At 37.2% G+C, this 20470-nt stretch overlaps 1 long non-coding RNA gene across 1 annotated transcript; it reads left to right on the forward strand.

The window, feature by feature from the left end:
* The first annotated feature begins 2645 nt into the window (after window positions 1-2645).
* LOC140178318 (uncharacterized) lies at window positions 2646-3737 on the forward strand. Its single transcript, XR_011871061.1, has 2 exons — window positions 2646-3386; window positions 3493-3737. It is a non-coding gene; the product is annotated as an uncharacterized lncRNA (long non-coding RNA).
* The last annotated feature ends 16733 nt before the right edge of the window (window positions 3738-20470 follow it).

Genomic DNA, 20470 nt, shown 5'->3' on the forward strand with positions numbered 1-20470 from the left:
GTAAGTTTATGAAATTGAATTGAATGAATTGGTTGAGAGATGTGTAGTTTGATTTTGAAATGATTTAATATTGAAAATTATTTGAAAGACTGAGAGGGTTTCGGCTTGATAGTTGGGACCCTTAAAGGGTGGCAGAAGTTTGAATTTTAGAGGAGGTGCTGCTGAAATTTTTATAAGAATTGGAAGTTTCGTTTGAAGTAATTATTTAGAAAGAATTGGTTTTAAGGATTATATCTTTGAAGTTTGATTTATTTAGAAAAGAATGAATTATGTTGAGTTTAAATTATTGATGAAGGGAATGAGAGGTGTGATCATGAAGAATGATGAATTTGAGATTCAATGAGATATGAATTGATGATGATAATGAATTTAAAAGTATATGAGACTTGTAAAATTGAGACAAATTGTTAACCCTCTGTACGTAAGATGTGACCGGACATGTTAACTTCCCGAGTTCTCCTATGGGCATGCATATATATATGAATTTGAGCTTGGGATTTTGTCTCTCCCCATGGATGAGCTTAGGATTTTTTTCATGGATATTATTGAGCTTGGGGATGCACGTACAGAGGGACTGCCCAATGGTTAGCTACCAAGACATGTCGGGTTGGCTGTATAACCGACAGATGAGCTCATCAGCCATAGGACAGGCATACATCATATGCATTTGTATGTTTTGCTTGAGTGTTCATTGTTTAGGTTTGCTTAATTGCTAAACTCTACTTATCTGCTACTTGTTCTACTTACTGTAATTGTACCTCTATCTGTATTTTCTTTGTTTGATCTGTATGTGTATGCTTCTGAGAGATCCTCTCTTGGCGGAAGAGTGAATGAGGGTTGTTCCACCGGTATTTGGAAGTTTGAGTTGACAGAAGGTGCAGAGCTAGATTAGGGCTGGGATCCTTTAGTTAGATTATTGATATTATTGGTTTAGAATAAATTTTAAGATTTATCTGAGTGTTTAAGTTCTAGGAATGCCTCTGCCTTTTTCGGGACCTTTCATATTAACTATGCGGGCACTTTTACCATACTGAGAACCTCTGGTTCTCAGTCTGTACATATTTCTGTTGTTTTTCATATGCAGGTCGAGAAGCACCTCGTTGAACGTCTGGAGTTTCCTGTGCAAGTGAAGTTTGGTTGTTATTTTGGGATGCTATATTTTGTATTTATGCTATATATATATATATATATATATATATATATATATATATATATATATATATATATATATATATATATATATATATATATATATGTATACAGATTCTCCTCTGTATATATTTTATGTTTGTCCCTCCTAGAGGGTGGAGAAACAGGTGTTTATTTTGTAGTTTGAGTTATATTTTGGATTGTATAAATATATATGATTACATACTCTGGCCGGCCTTAGCTTCGCAGGTCGAGTTTGGAGCTTGATATTTGTGATTTGGAACTCTGATCTGTATATTATGTTTTCAACCTTCTTTTGATCTTGCCTATCCGTTTTATACTTATTCGTACGAGTGTGACACGATTTTCTGTTTTCGCTTTTGCTTAGCTTTTTCTTCAAGACTCCTAGTTACAAAATTCTTTCAACTATACTTATATATATCTTTTCTTTTAAAGGTCGTAATATCTTGCCACCTCTGCTTTACGACTTAAACGTAAGGCTCTGTGTGGTAGGGTGTTACATTATGGTATTAGAGCAGTTCGTTCCTGTAGAACCTGAGGGACGAACTGATTATGCTTCTAAACATACTTTGGGTGTGTGTATATTATGAAAAGCACACGTATTAGCACAATAAAAAATAGAGTCGATGATATTACGAAACAAAACAAAAAAATAAAAAATAATTTAAAATAATTATCTAGAAAAACAAAAAATAACATATTAATGTAAAAATAAACCTTACTAATATTAAAATTATTATGAATAGATAAAACTACTCTTAAATAAATAAAAATATGTAATTAATGATAATTCAGTTATCTTAATTAAATTTTTAATATACAATTATAATTTTTATTTATAAGTATTTCATATAATATATATTTTCTATATATGAAATGTTTTAAAATATAATTTTATTATCATGTCTTGCTTTTATATATATATATTAAGAGTACATGTGAATATTATTAATTAAATTTTTATTTGCAGAAAATATATCAAACTTAGGTTCTTAGTTTCTATTAATAATAATTTTGATATATATCTTTAAAATATATATTAACTGAATTTGAAAAAAATAATATTTTATTTTTTAAATTATAGTTTATAGTATAATTATATTATATAAATACAAAAATTAATGGTCGATTCACCACTTTTTATATATATATATATATATATATATATATATATATAGAGAGAGAGAGAGAGAATTCATGAAAAGTTTAATTATTTTATTGGAGATTAATTATTTTCTGAAAAAAATGCAGGAAAGGAAACTATTGTTATATATATATATATAGAATTCATGAAAAGTTTAATTATTTTATTAGAGATTAATTATTTTCTGAAAAAAAAAATGCAGGAAAGGAAACTATTGTCTAGTATTATTTTAAGTCACTAAAATTATCTTTTGGTGTTTCGTGCTATCCGCTCTAGGGTCAAATAATTGAAATAATTAATTTTTGTAATCAATGCCAGCGTAAACGTCATTGATGTCAAGTGTCGCTCGCGAATGAGAGCAAGTGTATGTGGATCTTGTTCGATTGTTCCACATTGGCGGCTTGGAATGTTGAATTTTTCTGAACGTCTTTGGATTCATTGGAGGTTAGGTTGGTATTTGATTGTCGCTGTTGGGTGACTCCAGAGTCCAGACCCTTCCGTTATCCGAGTCAGGCGAGTGGTCTTTAATATTACTCATATGCACTAAAATATTTTTTAAAATTATAATTACGGAAAATTATCCCATATACCATTCGAAAAGAGAGGAACATGGTATGGTAGGTACAAACAAGTTGCCGAGCTTATTGTTATAGTGTAGTGAAGTACGAAATGTCAAAAATATCCTTGAGTTTGATAATGAATTAACGTAAATGACCAGCTTGAGAACAAGGATCGATGGCTAGTTGATTTCTGAAGTTCATAAAAGCCAGTTGTAGCGCCAGGTTGTTGGAACCAGATTAAATCAATTAGGCTGGTATTGTGTCTTGGCGAAGTAGTCAATTGGCGGAGTGGTGTCAGAAGCGAAAAAACGATGGTGAGGGGGGACATGCTGTTGTGGTGGTTGATGATTGAATCTTCATCGTCAAAAGTGGGGTGGGTTTAGAGCTGGGCCATCTGGAGGTGGAAAAAATGGCATCATGTAGCCGAACCGCACCGGATATTGACAATGCATGGTGGGGAAGGCTCCTTCGATGGCATCGGCGAAGATGGTGATGTTGATGGTTATGCTCTGGTATGAATGATGTTTAATAATTTGCATGTTTTCATTGTTTCAATTACAATTTCTAATTTAGATGAACATACGCAAGTGTGGTAATTTTTTCCTTTAATCTGGGCAGCAAGGATCGCTGGACATTGGAATAGAAGCGGAAGAGTTTCACGGGGAATCATACGATGAATGCGAAGATAAGGGTAAAGTCCCCTGTGAACCAGTAATGTATAGTACTGCTGAGATATTGGAGATGGAGTTCCACAATTCCATTATTACCTCATCAATCTCATCAGTCATCACTTTAGGAACTCTAACTTTATAAATGAACATAAACAACATTTGTGCCTACAGTACGGGCACACTTCATATGCTTATTGCTTCTTTTCCTTATTTTTAATCTCTTTAGCTTTCGTTTATGCGTATGCCACCACTGCCATCCTTTTCTGCCACGTAAAATCATTCTGCGCCCTTTATGCTTCAAACTTCCATTAATGTCACTGCACAATACTATATGGGACTGTACCGGGCAATTTCCTTCAGGAATAATCATAAGCCATAGCCACAACCAGCCCCAACATTCGCTAAACAAAAAAAATAACGTCACACAAACTTTTATAACTAAACTAGTGTATAGGTTCACCAAGGATCGAATGCTCTAATATCATGTCATGATACCACTCATCCCAAAAGCTTCAGTTGATGAAAAAAGTTAATACTAATGGTTATATCTCTAATACTCTTTAAACCTACATTATACACATTGTACAAATATTTCATTAGCTTCTCATACTTTCCCATATTTTGCTGCCTTACTCAAAACATTATACAAAATAAGTAAGAATAAGTAAGAAATAATTTTATTTTAGTTTATCTTTAATTCACATTATTTAAATTTAGTTTAATACATATGATTTTATGTGATTTAATTATTAGTTAAAAATATTTTAGTTGTTTATTTTATTCGTAAATTTATTGTTTTAATATCTAATGAATTAATCAAATCAATTAATTAATACTCATAATTAGTATAAATAATTTGATTTAATAAATAAATTAAAAAATACTATCAGAACATTAAAAAAAATAAAATAAAAAATACTGTCAAAACAAATTGGATATGTCTAAAATGAGTGCAACAATTATGTGCTTATTGAATGAGCCATATTTATATAGACTATTAAATTTTATTAGATGAAAATCAAAGGCTAATATAAAAGAAGAGTATTGATGAACTCTAATAAATATAAAATATTTTAGTACATAAATAAAGATTTTAAATAATAATATTTTAATACACAATACTTTAAATAGTAACAAAATCTTTTATTCTTAAATAATTAAATTATATAAATACAAAATATATAAATATTTTTTATAATATTAAAAAGTTATATTAAAATGATAATTTAAATTATTTTACTGTAACAAATTTAATATATTTTCTAATTTCAATATTATTATACGATTATAATTATTTAATATATATATATATTAAGAAGATTATCACCATTTGACATTTAAGCCAGCTTTACTTAAAGTGAATGGCATAAAGCTAGTTTGGCACCAAGTTGGACACACACGACATGTTCAATATTTATACACTGCAGAAGGAATGAACCGGTTGCATGTCCTTCATGCACTTCTTGGCTTCATGTCCACAACAAAGCTCTTTTTTAAATCTGGACCCTTTATCTATTTTAAATTAAATCTGATTGATTTTAAGAGAATGGAATATGATATTTCACTAAAGCAAATGACATATCAGAACCGCTTCCTATAATTACACTAATAATATTTTTGAAATTGACAAAGTATACTACATTAGTCTTTATCTTTAACAATGTAAACAGGTATTATACCTGACAGAAAAATATTATAGGTTTAGTTAATATATATCTTTAAAGATATATGATAAATTTATTATCAATAAAAAATTTTAAAAATAAAATTTTACATCTAATAAGTTTAATTATGTTGTTATAATAACTTTTTAAATTACACGCCTTCTTTTTTTTTTTCAATTTCTTTTTCTTTTTTCTTTTTCTCTTTGTCTTTCTCTTCTTCTTCTTCTTCTTCTTCTTCTTCTTCTTCTTCTTCTTCTTCTTTTAAATTTGTACACGCAGATTCTTTTTTGTTATCGTCATTACTAATAACATCAACATTTTGCTAACATCTTTATTAGTTCTGATTTTTTCTGATGTCATCATTAAATAATTTTGGTTCATTTTTAGTTTATTTTGGTTCATTTGTGTGTTAATTGAGGTTCACTTGATGTTCTGATAAGTATTGACCAAATTTTTTATTCTTTAAGTAATTTGTTAACTGTTTGTTCAAATTTGAATCGAATTCAATTCATTTGTGAATTGAGTTAGGTTCACTTGATACTACTTTTAAATATTCACCAAACTTGTTATTCCTTAAGAAATTCGGTTTATCTCTTAGTTTAATTGAGTTCATTTGCAAGCAGAAATGAATTGAAATGTGCTTTTCTTGCTAACATTAGATTCACTTGATACTACTTTTAAGTATTCACCAAATTTGTTATTCCTTAAAAAATTCGGTTCATCTCTTAGTTTAATTGAGTTCATTTGCATGCAGAAATTAATTGAAATGTGCTTTTCTTGCTGATTGAATGTTTATCATTTTTGTTCAAATTTGAATCGAATTCGATTCATTTGTAAATTGAGTTAGGTTCACTTGATACTACTGTTAAGTATTCACCATATCTGAACCAAATTCTAAATCCAAATGAACCTCAATTAAAAGGAATAAAAGAAAAAACGCAGCAACAACAGTAACAATAAAAGAATGACGATTAAAAAAAACACGCGAAAAAGAAAAATGAACGCGAAAAAAGAAGAAGGAGGAAGGCAAAGAAGAAGAAGGAAGAACGTGAAGAAGAAGAAGAAGAAATACGAAGACAAAAAAAAGGAGAAAAGCGAAAATGAAGAAGGAAGAACGCGAAGATGAAGGGTGTGTTTGGCAAACACGTTGGGGCGGAGAGAAGCACGTTTGAGCTTCTTGAAAGCTTCACTCTTATGTTTGGCCATTTTTATTTTTGTGAACGCAGAATTGATTCTGCCTCTGAACCCACGTTTAGGAGAAGCTCAAATTTGTAGCTTCTGCGTTTCACGTTTTACGTTCACGTTTAGGAGAAGCTCAAATATTTCTTTTTTACCAACCCTACCCTTCATTTTCTTCTATAAAAATGATACTAGTAACTATTATCTTCACAGTCATTCTTTGTAGTTCTTCCTACTTCTTCATAATTTTTTAGTTCCATTTTTTTTTATCAAAATCGTTCAGATTTATTTCAATCACTAACAAATTGAAATTTTTTTATTTTTATTTGATTTTATTCATATGAATTTTATTTACATTTTATGGTATTTTTTTGTTCATATAATATATGTTGTTGGTTTTATGGAATTTTTATTATTTCTTATCTGTATAATTTTTTTCTATTCTTTGATGTATTCTATTTTTGTTTTGTATTAATTTTTTTATTTTTTATTCTGAATTTGTAAAATTTGTAATTGTAATTATTATATATTACGTTTATTATCAAAATTTTGAATAATATAAATTATGATCCTATAAAAAAATGACAAAATAAATAAAAAATTAATTATAAGTAACAATAGAGTCATAAATAATAAAAATTTATAGTCTAAAATAATACTAAATTAAAGAGTATTGACGATACTAAAAAAAATTATAGAATATTTTCTTTTTGTGTGACATTATAAAATTTATAGTACTCTCTTTTATATTTTTATTTTTTATTATATTTATTTTATTTATATGATAAATATTTTTTATAGTATTCTGATTTTGGAGGTATATAAAATTGATGTCTATTTTAGTAATTTTTCATCTAAAAGTGATTTTGAGTAGTATAATCCAAACAACATTTATTTTACTATAATCAATTTTAATACAAAGATTACCAAACATAAATCACGTTAACCCAAACTAACTTATCATCAAAATCAATTTTAGAAAATCAATTTTATGCAAACTCTGGTTTGCAAACTGTAATCCAAACACACACGAAGACTAAGACGAAGATGAAGAGGAAGAAGAAACATTATTGAAAGGCGCGTGTGTACACGCGAGTGTAATAAAAGTAGTTTTTATTAAGTTTGAGTCTGGTTGGTTGGACTTAGATACAAAAATGCTTAGACGTATAATTGAGTTAAAATTTTAAATATTTATATTTAATAAATATAAAATAAGTATATTAAAAGTTTTAATTTTTTATTTTACAATAAAAAAATTTTTAATTTATAAATTTTATATGTGTCTTTAAGATACAAAATAAATAAACCCAAAAATTAAATAACTAACATAATATATTTGTACCAACTTTAGAATTATAATTAGTACGATTGAATAACTATTTTTAGTGCACATAACCTGTTTAACGAACAACTTTAGAGCGTATATTTTCCGTCGTCCATTAAATGGTCTTTATCAATAAAGTCGTATACCGCCACGAAACTTCTTAAGTGAAATGCCGTCAAAATTACGACAGGTAAGTACAATTTTGATATAATTTATATTATAATTTTAAATAAACTAATTGGTTTTGAAATTTTTAATTAAATCAATAATTTTACTATTTAAATTATGTTATAATAGTTGTTACGTGGATAACCTGAAGCTGGTGGATTGGGATTGTTAGATCGGCCCAAGCGATAAGAGGAGGTGGTCTCCGACTTGGTTGGCGTCTAGGAGCCGCCGTCCGACTTGTGTGTATGAAAGAATGGGGGGTGGTACTTGTAAAGACATTTCGATGCCTAAGTCAGCAAGGGGGTAAGCAGGTTTAGAAAGTATTGAAACTTGATGATATCTGAAAGGTGTCAGTGTATTTATAGTGGTAATCCAATAACTACCGTTGGAGTAGTTCCACCTTTTAAGGTGAATAACCGTCCATTTATCTTAGGGTAGTTGGGATATGGCTCCTGGAAGTGGGTCGAGAGATTTTAGGGGCAGTTACTTATTTGAATAAGTGTTATCTGCCAGCTATCCTTCGAGCCCGACTTCTTTGAGATGGAGTCTGTGTTGAATTCGACCTCCTTTGAGAAGGTCGGTGGGTCGTGAAGGCCAATTTTTGGATTGGGCCTTTAGTGTGTTTGAACCTAGGCCATAGTGTTTGGGCTAGGGTATGAACAGTGCCCCTACTCGAGTCCGATCTCTTTTATTTATGAGGCAGATTCGAGTATTTTAACTCGAGCTTGTAGCCGACATGATTTCTAAACCGACGTGATTTTGAAACCGACGTGATTTGAATTTTTCAACCGTCGTGTCTAATCAAACGTCGCGTCTGTTGAGGTTTTTACATTTACACGTGGGAGCAGTTATGTTGGTAACGGCACATTTCTTTAATGATCGCGTCCATTTACCCTTATGCCTCTAGCGTGTTATAAATACTTTAACCTTTCTTTTCTCTATTTTCTTTCGTCTTCTGAAGCTTCTTGCCTACAACCCTTATTCTTTCCAAAGAGAAACTATTTTAGGCTTCCTTCTTGGAGTGCTTTTGTTGCTGCTGTATCTGCTCCCCTTTGCTTTCGCAAACAAAGGTTAGTCCTTTTCTTCCCCTCCTCTATTATTTACATTGGCGCTTTGTTCTGTATATCAGAGGAGTTTTGCATACTCTTTGCGATGCTTAGTTCTTTATCGAGTTCGTTGGTCTAGCGATTCTGTTCTTTGTTTAGATTTTGAGAGAGGCTGTTTTGGTTTTTTAGAGGCCCTGTTTTTTATCTTTTTTCTTTTTTCTTTGTAGGTCTCGTTGCTTTTTCACCTACTTCTTTTTACTGGAAAAGATGTCTTCTCATGTTCCCGAGTCTCTGTCGAAGTGGGTAGACGATACAGTACTAGAGGAAAGCCCTTTGGTGGATATTGACTATATCATCGACCTCCGTACCCACCATAGGATTTGTAGCGATGAGGTTGACGAGCCAAAGTATGAGTTGGTAGTCCCGGGTCCTGAAGACCGGGTTTGTTTCGGGAGGGTTGCTGATTCAGACCCTCATTTTTTCTTTATGTATGACTGTCTTTTTACCCGTCTGGGGGTTTCCTTCCCCTTTTCTGATTTTGAAATAGAGGTTTTAAACCATTGCCGAGTTGCTCTTACTAAGCTTCACCCCAATTCTTGGGGTTTTATGAAAATTTACCAACTTGTCAGCCGAGAACTAGACTTTCCGACTTCCATAAAAATCTTTTTCTACCTTTTTCATCTGACCAAGCCTTTTAGTGGACAAAATAATAAGCAGTAGTTGGTGTCTTTCCGCGACATTCAAGGTCGGAAAGTTATCTCTATTTTTGACGACTCCTTCCATGACTTTAAAAACTTTTTCTTCAAGATTCAAGCCGTAGAGGGTCACCATCCTTTTTTCCTGGACAAAAATTCTTCTCCCCGCTTTCCTCTTTATTGGTTAGAGGCCTCTCATGTGGAGAAATATGGCCTGGATGACTTGGATGAGGTTGAGGAGGCTGTTGTGGGGTTTTTCCGAGAAGCTTGGGGAAGGGCCCCTAATCTGGATACGAAAAAGTTTCTTCTGGGTTCTCCGAGTTTTGTGCAGACCCCGCTAGGTAGTTTTTGTAGTTGTTACTGAAGTTTCCGACTTGTTTATGATACTTTTCCAACCTGTAATCTTGCTTGTTTTCTCTTTTCAGAGATGGTGAAGGGTGGATCCAGCGCCTCCTACCAGAAAGTTCAGGATGACAAGAGAAGAGCTCAGGCCCGAGATGACGCTGCTAGGGCTACTGGCGCTCCTCCTCCTCCCCCTCCTCCTCGTGATTTGGGGACCTCCTTTCGTCCTATTATGGTAACTTCTACCTCTGCTTCTTCTCTTCCTCCTCCCATCCCCCCAGTCCGACCTTCTCCCGAACCCGAGAAGAAGAAGCATAAGACTTCGACGTCTGACTCTTCTCTTTCTGGGGAAGCTGATTTTGATAGTCCCAAATTCGTTTGGAATCACATCTTTCCCCATACTCACATTAGTATGGATGATGCTTCCGTTCGAAACCATCTTCAAATTTTAGCTCGGGGGAGAGTTCGGGCTGCTGGGGTATGTACAAAACTTCTTGATATCTTGGACAAAACTCTCCTTAGCTCTTTGGGCTCTACCCAAAAGGTTGAGGGGTTGGAGGGGAGGATTGTCCTCTATCAAGAGGAAGAGAAGAGGCTCTAGGGTGAAGTTACTTGGTTGAAGGAGGAGAGGTAACAACTTCAGAAGAGGGAGAAGAAGTTGATAGCCCAGTGTGCCATAGCAGAGGGCCTGAAGGAGAAGACGGAGCAAAATTATGTCAGGGTCTTCTCCAAAAACATTGATCTCCAATGGGAGCTGGAGAAAGGTCAGGAGGCTTATCAGAATTTAGAGGACTCAGTGGAGGAGAGCTCGGAGGAGGCCTGGAGGGTATTTAAGGTGCAGGTTGGAGTTATTGCTCCTGACCTGGACCTTTCTCCTCTAAATCCTGATAAGATTGTTATGGACGGAGCTATCGTTTCTCCTCCCTGCCCTGAGACGGACTCCGAGCTGAAGACCCAGGGACAAAGGCTTATTGAGTCTCCTCTTCGTGAGGAACAACAAGAGGGGTCTCTTTTGACATCTTCAGAAACTCCGACTCCCATTGCTGACGAAGCTGCTCCGACTTCTCTTGCTCCCGATCCGACTTCACTTCCTACTGGTGATTCCAATCCTTCCTCCTAGATGATTTTAGCTATTTGAGGCCCGGCTTGTGGGCTCCTCTTTGAACAATTTATCTTTTTTTTTTGTTGTTTGCGGTGGTTGACCCTGACTCTCTTGGCCTTTTATGGCCGTTAACAAAAAATTATTTTACTTTGCCCTTTTTTGGATAAGGGCTTTTTTGGGTATACTTTTGCGTGTGCATGCTTTTGTTGCGATCTTTTGTTAGGTTTCTTTATGAAGAATCCTTTTGGAAAATTTTGACTAGGCAAACTATTTTTCGTCTAAGTTACTTAGCTTTTTTCGAAGACTTGGGACAGCTTCTGCCTTTGTTTTTGACGGATTTCCTTTATCTCTTTTTCGTATTCCTCGTAAATTCAAATTTTCTTATTTGAATTGCCCATAACTTAGATTATTTTTGCGATATATTTCAATTCTTCTCGGTTTTTTCGACTTATAGGTCGTAATATTTCCGAGTTATCAAGATCTATTTTTATAACCTCTTTACACCGACTAGTACCTCGTCGTTTCATCCTGCCATCCACTTAGGTCGGTTATGGGATTTTTACATTTTTTCGAGCTTAAGTCGGTGCGTTTTGTGGAATAATGATAATGACTAATAGAATTTACAAAGAGATGTTTGTAAAAAGATCTTTATTTATTGATGAAGGTACTTTTTGCTACTAAGGGCTTTTAAAAAGTTATTGCCCCTTAGCCTCCACTTTGATGCCTCATTAAAACCCCCTTCAGATAAACCTTTTTTTGGGAAAAAATCATGAAGTCAGGAAAAGAGTACATTAGGGAGTGGAGTTCACTTTTAACTATAGTACCTTTTCATATTACAAGCATGCCACAACCTTGGTAGTTCGGTACCGCCCAAGTCAGTTACCTTATAGTATCCCTTTCCTAATACTTCGCTTATCTTGTAAGGCCCTTTCCAATTAGCAGCGAGTTTTCCTTCCCCCGACCTGTTGACGCCGATGTCATTTCTAATAAGGATCAAGTCGTCTGGGGTGAAGCTTCTTCGAATGACTTTCTTGTTGTATCTATTTGTCATCCTTTACTTCAATGATGCTTCCCTTATCTGGGCTTGTTCTCGGACTTCGAGGAGTAGCTCGAGTTCTTCTTTATACGCCTGAAGGTTGCCAACCTCGTTGTAGAGTCTCACCCTTGGACTTTGCTCATTGATTTCAACTGGTATCATGGCTTCTATGCCATAAGTAAGTCGGAAGGGTGTTTCTCCTGTAGCAAACTGAGGCGTAGTCCGATAGGCCTACAGTACTTGAGGGAGTTCTTCAGCTCATGCTCCCTTTGCGTCTTGCAGCCTTTTCTTTAACCCAGCCAGTATAACCTTGTTGGCTATCTCAGCTTGCCCATTTGCTTGTGGGTGTTCTACCGAAGTGAACTGATGCTTGATCTTCATGCTGGCTACTAGATTTTTGAAGGTAGAGTCGGTGAACTGAGTTCCATTATCAGTGGTGATGGAGTGGGGGACTCCATACCTTGTAATGATATTTTTGTAGAGGAACTTCCGACTTCTCTGGGTTGTAATGGTGGCTAATGGTTCTGCTTCGATCCACTTCGTGAAGTAGTCCACTCCCACTATTAGATATTTTACTTGTCCAATCCCCGTTTTGCGAAAGGCCATGGAGAAGTTATACTAATGAGCTCCTCGGGGGGAGCGACGTGAAAGTTTGTATGCATTTGCCATGGCTGACACTTCTTTACGAATTCGGTGGCATCTTTTTGCAAGGTCGGCTAGTAGAACCCGGCTAGTATGACTTTTCTAGCTAAAGACCTTGCTCCGAGATGGTTTCTGCAGATACCATTATGGACCTCTTCTAAGACTTCTACCGTCCTTGAGGTCGGGACACACTTCAACAATGGTATGGATATTCCTCTTTTGTAGAGGATATTTTTCACCAAGGTGTAGTTTTGTGCTTCCCTCCGAATTTTCTTGGCCTCTTTTTTCTCTTTAGGTAGGATGTCGAATTTCATGTATTCGATCAGTGGATTCATCCATCCGAGGTCCAGCCTGGATACTTCAAGGACGTCTTGCCTAGCCCCTGTTTTTGTGACAGAGGGTTCTTGGAGAGTTTCTTGAATCAGACTTCTGTTATTTCCTCCTGGTTTGGTACTTGCCAACTTGGAAAGGGCGTCTGCTCTGCTGTTGAGATCCCGAGTTATGTGTTTGACCTCGGTTTCTGAGAATTGCCTAAGGTATTCCAAAGTTTTATCCAAGTACCGTTTCATGTTGGGATCTTTAGCCTGGTACTCTCTATTGATCTGGGAGGTCACCACCTGGGAGTCGCTGAACACGATTACTTTGGTCGCGCCGACTTCCTCTACTAGCTTTAATCCAGCGATCAAGGCTTCATACTCTGCCTGACTATTGGAAGCTGGAAATTCAAATTTGAGGAAAACTTCTATTTCGGTTCCCTCTTGGTTGACCAGTATTATGCCTGTAAGGCTTCCGACCTTGTTAGAGGATCCATCCACGTATATTTCCCATGCTGTGGCGGCTTCCTCTTGATCTCCTGCATATTCTGCTACAAAGTCGGTGAGGCATTGGGCTTTAATTGCAGTCCGAGTTTCGTAGTTAAGGTCGAACTCGGATAGCTCTATAGACCATTGAACCATCCTATTCGCAATGTCTATTTTTTGAAGAATTTGCTTCATGGGCTGGTTCGTTCAAACTCTTATTGTGTGAGCTTGAAAATAAGGTCGTAGCCTACTATTAAGGTGTATGAAAACTTCTTGAGTTTTTGGTACCTTAACTTGGGGCCTTGTAGAACCTTGCTGGTGAAGTACACAGGATGCTGCCCGACCTCATCTTCTTGTATTAGAGCTTATGCTACAGCTTTATCGGCTACCGACAAGTACAGGACGAATTCCTCCCCAACTTGAGGTCGGGTAAGGATCGGAGGTTGGCTTAGAAATCTTTTGAACTCCTGGAATGCTTCTTTGCATTCAGGAGTCCATTCGAACTGGCATCCTTTTCTAAGTTGGGAGAAAAGTGGTAGGGATCTTAATGCTGATCCTGCCAAGAACCTGGAGAGGGCTGCAAGTCGACCATTTAGTTGATGGACTTCCCTTAAGCAATTCGGGCTTTTCATTTCTAGGATTGACCTACACTTGTCGGGGTTGGCTTCAATCCCCTTTTGTGTTAGCATGAATCCCAAAAATTTTTAATCCTCCATCGCGAAGGTGCACTTTGCGGGATTCAACCTCATCCCATGCATCCTAATGGTGTTGAAGACTTGCGAGAGGTCAGTCAGGAGGTCGGCCTCATTCTTGGTTTTTACTAACATATCGTCTACGTATACTTCCATTATATTCCCAAGGTGAGGTGCAAACACCTTATTCATCAACCGTTAATATGTGGCTCCTACGTTTTTTAACCCAAAAGGCATGACCACATAGCAATAGTTTGCTCTTGACATGATGAAAGATGTTTTTTCTTGATCCGGCTTGTACATCGGAATTTGATTATATCCCGAGTTGGCATCCATGAACGACAAGTACTGATATCCCGAGCTGGAATCTACTAAGGTATTGTTCATACTCTGGGTCGAGCTATGCGACTCGGGCTGATTGAAGACAAAAACGACCGACCTCTTATAAAGGTTGGTCGACACCGACCTCTTTCAAAAGAGCTTGGCCAAATTGACATAGAGGCCCAAATAAAGGACACAACCCAAATCTAAAGGTGGCAAAGTCTAGAAAGATAAGGCGACTCCCCTAAAGAAAGATAAGATAAGATAACTAAACTTATCTTAAAGGTCACTCTACACTACTATAAATACACTAGAGTACCCAGGTATAACTCATACTTTGATTCTATAAAAAGTACCTGCCTAAAGCCCATGCTAACTTAAGCATCGGAGTCTCTTGCAGGTACCACCACCCTCCGGTGATCAAGGATTAGCAGCTCCACCAAGTCAAACAAGTTGGACACGACAGCTCCGGCCACCATAGCAGATCTCATCCAAGATCGACCTTCAGTTTCAAGTAACACTCGAAACATTGGCGCCGTTTCTGGGGACCCTGGAAGTCATCCCATCATCATGACGGACACCCTTGACAACGATCACAACTCCGGATTGGAAGAAAAAACCCCGCTTAAAAATACGGATGCCACATCAAAGGATGTGCCTCAAACCAAGGGGGACAAGCAATCTCCAAACACCGAAATCTTAGAGGCCCTCCGTGAACAACAGAATCGCCTTAAATAGCTCGAACAGGAGGCCGAACATCAGCGAGAGGCCGAGAGAGACCTCCAAAGAGAAACGAGACGCCGCCAAGAGCTAGAGGACAAACTTACAAAGCTCAAGGCCGATCTCAAAACCAAAACTACTCATTCCAGTCATGAAGATAACTCCACAAAGATCAAGATCCATTCACTAAAGAGATCATGAAAGCTAAAGTCCCAAAGGACTTCAAAGCTCCTGACATGACCCCATATGATGGTACCTCTGATCCAAGCCATCATCTCAACAATTTCAGAAGCAGGATGTACGTCACAGACACCTCAGATGCAATTCGATGCAAAGCTTTCCCGACTACCCTAAAAAAACAGCAATAAAGTGGTTCGACAGTTTGCCTCCAAGATCAATCACAAGTTTTGACGACCTAGCCAAAAAGTTCCTCGCCAAATTCTCCATCCAAATGGACAAGACCAGACACGCTCCAAGCTTATTGGGAGTTAAACAAGGAGATCGAGAAAGCCTCCGCAACTACATGGAAAGATTCAACAAGGCATGTCTAGACATACAAAGTCTGCCAACAGAAGCAGCCATCATGGGGCTCATCAATGGCCTGAGAGAGGGACCTTTTAGCCACTCAATATCCAAAAAACATCCAACATCCCTGAACGAGATACAAGAACGGGCAGAAAAGTATATCAATATGGAGGAAAATTCTCGGTTAGGAGAAACTTCAAAATTCGGATTCTCCTACACACCTCAAGGTAAGGATAAAGAGTCCAAGAAAAAGGAGGATCAGCCTACTGAGAAAGCTCGGAAGTACCACAACTACACTCCACTCAGAGTGTCCCTTGTGGATGTATACAGAGAGATATGCAACACTGAAAAGATCCCGCCCCCTCGTACGATTAAAAATAAAAGGGGAGGAGGAAATCAAACAGAGTATTGTGAATACCATCGAATCTATGGACATTCCACCAATGACTGCTTTGATCTGAAGAACGTCATTGAAAAACTGGCATGAGAAGGGCGACTAGATCGATTCCTAGCCAATAAAGCAGAGGATCCAAGAAAAAAAAAGAAGGGATGATGAACCCAGACGAGCTGAACGTTCCAATCACACTCCGGAAAGGCATGTCCATATGATCAATGGGGGATTCGCAGGAGGAGGGATCTCTAAGTCATCACACAAAAGACACCTTAAGGAGGTATATCACATTCAAAAAGAAGACAAGTTGGTCGACCTCCCCAATATCACCTTCACTCAAGAAGACGCTGCGGGCATCATCCCAGGACATGATGGTCATTACCATAATTCTTGCAAATGCCAATCTCCACCGAACGTTAATTGACCAAGGAAGCTCTGCAGACTTCTTGTTCAAATCCGCCTTTGACAAGCTCGACCTACAAGAAAAAGAGCTCAGAGCGTATCCGGATAGCTTGTTCGGACTGGGAGACACCCCGATTCAACTACTAGGATACATCTCCCTGCATACAACCTTTGGAAAAGGAACTCGATCTAGGACTTTGAGTATAGACTATATTGTAGTCGACGTGAGCTCGGCCTACAACGCATTAATAGGTCGGACAACGTTAAACCAGCTCGCCGCAGTGGTCTCCACTCTGCACTTATGCATGAAGTTCCCCACTCAAGAAGGGATCACTACCATAAAAGAAGACCAGAAACATGCGCGACGCTGTTACAACGAAAGTCTGAACCTTAAAGGAGACCCCAGAGGGAAAGAAACTAACACTATAGAACTCGGGAGAATCCGAGCTCGCGAAGAACTCCGCCCCCAGCCAGAGGGTGAGACTCAAGAAGTTCAAATTGGAGACGATCCAAGCAAAACAACAAATATAGGAGCAAATCTGAGAGAAGACTTAAAGGATTCGCTAATAAAGCTCCTACGAGATAATTCCGACCTCTTTGCATGGAAGGCCGCTGACATACCAGGAATTGATCCCGGACTAATGTATCACAAGTTAGCCGTATACCCAGGGTCTCGGCCAGTATAGCTGGTGCACAAATTGTGAATCACACTTTTCACAACTCGTACTACTAACCAGCAAGTGCACTGGGTCGTCCAAGTAATACCTTACGTGAGTAAGGGTCGAATCCCACGGAGATTGTTGGTTTGAAGCAATCTATGGTTATCTTGCAATTCTTAGTCAGGAAGTCAATTATATTTATCAGTTGAATTGCGAACAAACAAGAGAGCATGGGTTAAAGGTTACTTGTTATGCAGTAATGGAGAATATGTTGGAGTTTTGGAGATGCTTTGTCTTCTGAATCTCTGCTTTCCTTCGTCCTCTGATTCACGCACGCACGTCCTTCTATGGCAAGCTGTGTGTTGGGGCATCACCGTTGTCAATGGTTACATCCCCTCCTCCTGTGAAAATGATCCAAATGCTCTGTCACAGCACGGCTAATCATCTGAGGTTCCCGATCGTGCTGGAATAGGGTTCACCCTCCTTTTGCGTCTGTCACTACGCCCAGCACTCGCGAGTTTGAAGCTCGTCACAGTCATTCAATCCCTGAATCCTACTCGGAATACCACAGACAAGGTTTAGACTTTCCGGATTCTCATGAATGCCGCCATCAATCTAGCTTATACCACGGAGATTCTGATTAAGGAATCTAAGAGATATTCATTCAATCTGATGTAGAACGGAGGTGATTGTCAGACACACATTCATGGATTGAGGAAGGTGATGAGTGTCACTGATCATCACCTTCTCCATAGTTAGGCGCGAATGGATATCTTAGATAGGAACACGCATGTTTGAATGGAAAACAGAAATACTTGCATTAATTCATCGAGACACAGCAGAGCTCCTCACCCCCAAATATGGAGTTTAGAGACTCATGCCGTCGAAGAGTACAAAGTTTAGATCTAAAATATCATGAGATACAAAATAAGTCTCTAAAAGTTGTTTAAATACTAAACTAGTAGCCTAGGTTTACAGAAAAAATGAGTAAACTATAGCAGATGGTATAGAGATCCACTTCTGGGGCCCACTTAGTGTGTGCTGGGGCTGAGACTTAAGCAATTCACGTGCATAAGGCCATTTTGGACGTTCAACGCCAGGTTTGGATCCTTTTCTGGCGTTGAACTCCAACTTTTAATCCTTTTCTGGTGCTGGACGCCAGAATTGGGCAGAGAACTGGCGTTTAACACCAGTTTACGTCGTCTATCCTTGAGCAAAGTATGGACTATTATATATTGCTGGAAAGCTCTGGATGTCTACTTTCCAACGCAATTAGAAGCATGCCATTTCGAGTTCTGTAGCTCTAGAAAATTCACTTTGAGTGCAGGGAGGTCAGAATCCAACAGCATCAGCAGTCCTTTTTCAGCCTGAATCAGATTTTTGCTCAGCTCCCTCAATTTCAGCCAGAAAAATACCTGAAATTACAGAAAAAACACACAACTCATAGTAACATCCAGAAATATGAATTTTTCCTAAAAACTAATGAAAATAAACTAAAAACTAACTAAAACATACTAAAAACTATATGAAATTAACCCCAAAAAGCGTATAAAATATCCGCTCATCACAACACCAAACTTAAACTGTTGCTTGTCCTCAAGTGACTAGACAAATAAAATAGAAGACTAATAGGTTGAGAAGCAATAATATCTCAGAGTTTTTGAGTGAAGCTCAGATTCTAATTAGATGAGCGGGACTAGTAGCTTTTTGCTTCCGAACAGTTTTGGCATCTCACTTTATCCATTGAAGCTCAGAGTGATTGGCATCTATAAGAACTTAGAATTCAGATAGTGTTATTGATTCTCCTATTTCAGTATGATGATTCTTGAACACATCTATTTCATGAGTCTTGGCCGTGGCCCTAAGCACTTTGTTTTCCAGTATTACCACCGGATACATAAATGCCACAGACACATAATTGGGTGAACCTTTTAGATTGTGACTCAGCTTTGCTAAAGTCCCCAATTAGAGGTGTCCAGAGTTCTTAAGCACACTCTTCTTTCTGCTTTGGACTTTGACTTTAACCGCTCAGTCTCAAGTTTTCACTTGACACCTTCATGCCACAAGCACATGGTTAGGGACAGCTTGATTTAGCCGCTTAGGCCAGGATTTTATTCCCTTAGGCCCTCCTATCCACTGATGCTCAAAGCCTTGGGATCCTTTTTATTACCCTTGCCTTTTGATTTTAAGGGCTATTGGCTTTTTCTGCTTTTCTTTCCCTTCTCTCTTTTTTTTTTGCTGCTTTTTCTTGCTTCAAGAATCATTTTTTTATGATTTTTCAGATTATCAATAACATGTCTCATGTTCACCATTCTTTCAAGAACCAACATATTTAACAGTCTTAAACAACAAATTCAAAAGACATATGCACTGTTCAAGTATTCATTCAGAAGACAGAAAGTATTGCCACCACATGTAACTAATTAGAATTTCTCTTATTAAAACTCGAAATTTTATTGCCTCTTATTCAAAAGATCTACTATTTTATTCTTGTTTGCTGATGATGAGAAAAATAAACTATGGCTTAATTGGAGATAAAATTAAAATAGATACTAATTACTACTATATGACTCCTAAGGTGAACTTCTATAACGACACTATCACAGAGTTAAAGCAGAAATTGGAATTTAACAACCTTAGTTATGGGAAACGGGTGTTCCTTGGATCTTTGGGGTGTTTGGTCCTTCAAGAGATAACTTCTGGCGCTTCAAGTCCCTCAAGTCACGCCCTTGCTCCTCTTGTTCTTTAAACATATAGATGAGAATTTGACTGTGCTCCTTCTGTTCTTTTATTATTTGTTCCATAGCGTCCCGTATCTTGGTAACAGACGTCTCAAGATACTCCCAGTATTCAGATTGAGGGATTTCTGGGAGAGATTCCTGTGTTTTCTTCTTAGTGGGATCATCCTATGCTTGTTGTTTTTCCATTGATGCTTTGGTGATTGGTTTCTTAACTGAGATATACTCAGTTATTCCCATCCTTACCCCAGCGTCCTTGCAGAGCAGAGAAATCACGTTTGGATAAGCCAACCTGGCTTCTTTAGAATTTTTGTTAGCAATTTTGTAGAGTTCAGTTGAGATCAGCTGATGAACTTCCACTTCTTTTCCCATCATGATGCAATGGATCATCACTGCTCTTTTAACTGTGACTTCAGAACGGTTGCTAGTAGGCAACAGAGAATGCCCAATGAAGTCCAGCCATCCTCTGGCGACTGGTT

This window comes from Arachis hypogaea, chromosome 14, assembly GCF_003086295.3.
Source record: "Arachis hypogaea cultivar Tifrunner chromosome 14, arahy.Tifrunner.gnm2.J5K5, whole genome shotgun sequence".
NCBI lineage: Eukaryota > Viridiplantae > Streptophyta > Magnoliopsida > Fabales > Fabaceae > Arachis > Arachis hypogaea.